We start from the raw sequence: 5,900 nt of genomic DNA on the forward strand, positions 1-5,900 counted from the left end.
TCCTCCGAGGGGTCCTAGAGTGGAGAGTGTACAGGCCAGGCTGAGGGACACCCCTCCCATGCATGAATTTCATGCACCAAGCCTCTAGTCCCCTTATATAAGCATATCCTTCAGCTTAGCAATTCCACTTCTAGTTAGTTTTCTAGAAAATACACCTGTGCCCACAGATGCATGACCAGGATGTATGTGAAAGCAGTTTATAATGCTGAAAACTATAAACAGCCCAATGTCACTCAATAGAAGGGTGAGTAAGTACTCTGGTATATTCTTACTATGGAATCTATGAAAAAGAAAGTTAACATCAAAATATCTACAAACAGCTAGTCACGCGGCTCAGTGGTTGAGTGTTAACACATGAACCAGGAGGTCACTGATTCACGGTCAGCACATGTACCTGGGTTGTGGGCTCTATCCCCAGTGAGGGGCATGCAAGGGGCAGCTGGTTGATGTTTCTTTCTCATCATTGCTATTTCTATCTCTTCCTCTCCCTTTCTCTCTGAAATCAATAAAAATATATTTTTTAAAAATCTATAAAACAGCCCTGGGCCAAGTGGCTCAGTTGGTTGGACTGCCAACCTGTACACCAAAGAAAAGGTGGTGCGTTTGATTCCGGTCAGGGCACATACCTAGGTCTTGGATTGGATTCCCAGTTGGGGTGAGTGTGGAAGGCAACCGATTGATCTTTCCCTCTCACATAGATGTTTCTCTCTCTCTCTCTCTCTTCTCTCTTCTCTCTCTCTCTCTCTCTCTCTCTCTCTCTCTCTCTCTCTCTCTCTTTTAAATTAATAAAAGAGCCCTAGCCAGTTTGGCTCAGTGGATAGAGCGTCAGCCTGCAGACTGAAGGGTCCCAGGTTTGATTCCGGTCAAGGGCATGTACCTTGGTTGCGGGCACATCCCCAGGAGTGGGTGTTCAGGAGGCAGCTGATCGATGTTTCTCTCTCATCGATGTTTCTAACTCTCTATCCCTTCCCCTTCCTCCCTGTAAAAAATCAACAAAATATATATATATAAAATAAATAAATCAATAAAAGAAACATATCCTCAGGTGAGGATAAAAATAATAAAAAACATTTTTTAGAAATCTACAAAACACACTATAGAGTTTTAATAACTGCATAAGAAGAAACAAGGATTCCATTCATGCCAAAAGAAGACAGTGCATTTATACATACAAATGTGTATGTCAAGGCAGAGAAAAGAGTTCTGAAGAAGCACATCCAAGTTAAGCTGGTGGCATTTTTTGGACAAAGGATAGAGATTGGAGGAAGGAGGACTTTCCCTTTGACTATGTATATGTCTTTAAGTTGTCTGATTTTATTTACTTCAGTGGAAATCTCTCCACAGAGAGATTCAAAGATCTCTCCATTTTTTTTTTGGCAATAAAATGTAATTTTAAAACTGAAATTGCAGTGAGGTTGAAGAAGTGACTTAGCTTTTGTCCCCTTAGCCTCCCAGTGTACATACTGATATGGATACACATTTAGCAACTGGCCGTGTCCCACCCTGTGAAGCTGCTGCCGTGGCGATTCCCTTGCCGTTGTTTCCGAGGTGTTTGGCTGCAGTCATTCTCTGCTGGGGCTGGAAGCCAGGCTATGAAGCAGGGGGTCCCGCGGGGGTGAGGCCGACGGAGTCCTAATGGAGCATGCTCGACTCCGGAGACCAGGTTCAGTGACGCAGATCTAAGCTTATTGTGTAAGTGCAGCAGTATATATAACATTTTGGACCAATCAGAAGTTTACACCATCCTTAGGGCAACCAATAGTAGGAAAGATCAGGGTACTATGTAGGGGCTCTAGGGGCTTACTCAGGCGGGCGCTGCCTCTTCCCGGTGTGCCGAGGAAGCTTGTACAGGCGGAGTGTGCTCACGCCATTGCATCCGCCACTGCACTGAGATAAATCTCCTGAGCTCTTCCCACATCTCCCCCTTCTTTTCTTATTAGCGCCTGCTGGACGTGTATGATCATGGCTTGTTAGGCACTTAGCTTATTGAACATGTTGTATAAACAGCGAAATAATACTATTCCTACGACGAATCCTACTATCATGACTCCCCAAATGAGGAGGTTGGCTGGGTTTAACCAGGAGGTTAGATGGCTGAGGGCATCACTTAAGAATCTAAACTCAACGGGTTTCACTCGGGTATTATTGCATGAGGTGCTAGGTATATCCACCCTTGTCCCGGGGTAGTCCCATTATCTAGAGTCCACTTAGGAGGTTAGGGCTACTGCTCTCAGCCCATACCATCCCGCTCTATGGCAATGAGACCGGTTCCGCTCCATCACAGGGTAAACCCACAAAGCAGTTAGACACTTGGACAGCGGGGAATTGTAGGCTGTCGGCGCTGACAGGCATGAGCACCCCTGGATGAGGTATGGCCGCCCAAACATGTTGTGCTCGCGCCTGAGAGTTCACTGTTATGATGGCACACATTAATAGGAATAATGTCCCTTCTGATGGATTGCCTTCTGGTGCCATGCGTGCAGCTTGGTCCTGTAGGTTCTTGATGTCTTTCCAGGTAATGTTGTGGGCCCATCGGTGTCTTTGTCGTCTCCGCCGCCGGGGCTGGCTGTCCTCTATGGTCAGGTCCTCCATTTCCTCTACCGGGGGTGATGGTGATGGTGGTCTATGGCTCATCGCTGGTGGTGCAGGGTTTGATGTTACCGGCAGGAATCCACGCGGGATTTTTCTCACCTTCTGGAAAAACACAAGCAAACCCTCTCCCTTGGGTTAAGAGTGGCGCGGGGCCCTTCCAAGCCCCGATTAGTGGATCTCTCCACCGGACCAAGGGGAGAGGTGTTGGCACGTCTCTGAGACCTCCCCAATGTTTGAAAATGGGAGGAAGACAGTTGGGGACAAAATGAAAATAATTGAGGTTTATGAGAGCCTATAATAGTTGCTGTTGAGGCGTGAATCTTTGGTCTTTCTTGCCCCCCCCCCCCCCCCGTTTTTCTTTAGTAAGCTGGATTTTTAACTCTTTATTTTGTCTTTCCATTGTACTTTGCACGCGTGGTTTGTATGGTATGCCAGTAACGTGCTTGATGTTATGTTTTGTGAGGAATTGCTGAAAAGCCTCGCTCGTGTAGTAGGGGCTATTATTTGTTTTAATTTTCCAGGTGAAGAAAAATGCCCCGTTGAGGGTTGCTATTGCATGGCGAGTCTTTTTCACCTATGTGAGCTTGAGCATACGTGGCCCCAGAGCAAGTGTCAATGATTACATGTACATATTTGAGCCTACCGAAGGTCAGAATATGGGTCACATCTGCTTGCCATAAGGCATTGAGTTGGAGCTCCTGGGGGTTGACCCCTTATGGCTGGAGGGGGCCTAAAGGCAATAGGGGGCCACAGGTTTTGCATGCCCGTATGAGATGCTTGCAACCAGAGAGGGTTAAATGAGGAAATAGCTTGTGCGAGCTAGCTGCCTCTATCTCTGGATTGTTTTTCCTCTTGTCTTCATGGCTGGAGCATTCCTGATAATTCCTCTCTTGCAGGAATCCATATGGTCTTGGAGTTGTTTTCTGAAAATATATAAACGTATTCTCGACCAAAGGTTAATAAAGGAACTTTACTTGGAGTTTTATTTATTTTTGCTTAAATGAATTTCCTTTGGCTTATTTTGACACCACATAGGTTTTTCATGGGTGTCTTGCTGTTAGGATTATAAATGAAAAATTTTTCTAGATGTAAATTAGTTACAGGATATTTTTCCTTACATGGTATTTTCCCACTATCTTCTCTTTTTTATTTTTTAATATTAGGAGGTTTTTGGAAATTTTTTAGTGTAGTCTTGATAACTTTTAATTTTAATTTTTGTATAAAAATATGACTGCTTTAGGTTTATAGTATGTTAAGCAATTTATCTATGAAATGAAAATTTTGGTTAATACTTCTTGAACCATTTTTAATTAAGCTGAAAACTTGACTACTATTTTACTGTCAAATCCAATACTCTAATAACAATTCTAGTTTACACTGTAAATATTAATAGAAAGGATTATTTTGCATCCTTTGAGAAGGCCCTGAGCATTCCTGGTGTTAGGTTGGATTTAGATATAGGGTAGCTGCTGTTAGCCAAGTCTCAGTTATCTGGGAGATTTATGGTACTAGCCACTATGAGGCTTCAACCTCAGCATGAACAGAGAGCTCAGGCAACAGTTGTGGGCAATTGGAAGAGGGACCCCCTTGGCAAAAAGGGCAAGAGAGGTCAATATAGAATGCTTAAGTGCCTTTCCAGGGGGCCTTCCACACAGTGGAAGGGATTAAATCCTTTTATGTTCTTATTAAATTGCTGCCAAACAATTAGTTTGTAAGCTTGTTTGGAATAAATGTATAATATGCTGTTATAAAATATTAAAAATTATTAATGAGCTTTTGTTATTTTAAATTATATCTTAAAATTCTACTGCTGTATTTTAAGAAATATTATATAAAATAACTTGTTTTGCCCTTTCTTAGAGGCAAAAACTCAAGATATATATTTATTAATTTTTATTTGATAAAGCTTTCCATGTGATTTCAAGCACATTAAATTGGCTTTATTAAAAACTCCTTTAAGAAGAGAGAATGAACTTTTGAAAACATTTCAGGGCCCATGAAATGTCCCAAAGTCATTCCTTGGTTATAGTACTTTTTATAATTATTAAGAGATATCAATTAAATTAAAACTGACAAGATTGTTTTTCTATACTTTAGGCATTTAGTTACCACAATTATAATTTTTCACAATTTAACTAGAACTTTACACTTTTAGCTCGCAACATTCAACATTTCTTTAGATTAATAAGAGTAGGTGCTTCCTTTCTTGAGTAATCTTAAGTATATTGTATTAGTCTAATTTAGTATTGGAATGGTAAAGAGAAGAAAACTGGACAGAGATAAGTTTGTTTTGCTTGCTGGGGGGGGGGGGGGGGTGACTCCTTGAGACCCGCATACCTTAGATAAGCAAAAACCAATAAGGAACTCTCTCTCCCTGCTCTCCATGGCAACGGCCTCTCTCTCTCTCTTTTTTTCTTTTCTTTCTCTGCATTAACCATTTGGATATCGGGAATATTGTTGCAGATTCTGTGGCATTTGCTGAAGCTGTGGGGTTAACATTCACAGGAAAGAGTCCAGGGGTCTCTAGCCCTAAGGACTTCTTTGCTCGATCTCTTTGGCTACACATGGATTGATATATCCCCATCCATAGATTATCATCCGTGTCTCCCACGAAAGGGTTACTTGGGGGCCGCTGGACAGTTAAACTTTTTGTTCGCTCTGCAAGGGGAGCAAGGGAGTGACTCCGGCAGGAAGCCTCCTGGTGAGACTCCCCTGCTTTTTCCTCGCTAGAGGTTTTTTTCTGTTTCAGTTTCAGCCTTCCTTGAGCTTTGAGAAACTACTTTTGGCTTGTTGAAAACAGCCCAGGAATCTGCGGGGGCAGAGGGCTCTGGAGGGGAATAGGGAGGTAAAGGGTCTTCTGTTCCCCCATCCACACCGCTGGTGGTGGAGAGCCAGGGGTTAAATGCTATTAGGATATCCCAGAGCTTTTGTAGCTCCCTTTCTGTTACCTTTACTCGCCTGCTCTGTAACAATGCATGGAGCACACGAGCCTGAGGGGCTCTGGCTGAGAGGGGAAGGTTTCCCATCGTTACAGAGAGGCACTCACCCGACCTGACGCTTTCTTGCCGGGGTCCCTGTTCGGGCGCCAGAATGAAGCAGGGGGTCCCGCGGGGGTGAGGCCGACGGAGTCCTAACGAAGCATGCCCGACTCCGGAGACCAGGTTCAGTGACACAGATCTAAGTTTATTGTGTAAGTGCAGCAGTATATATAACATTTTGGACCAATCAGAAGTTTACACAATCCTTAGGGCAACCAATAGTAGGAAAGATCAGGGGTACTATGTAGGGGCTCTAGGGGGCTTACTCAG

This window comes from Myotis nattereri, assembly GCF_964212035.1.
Source record: "Myotis nattereri genome assembly, chromosome: 3".
Taxonomy (NCBI): Eukaryota; Metazoa; Chordata; class Mammalia; order Chiroptera; family Vespertilionidae; genus Myotis; species Myotis nattereri.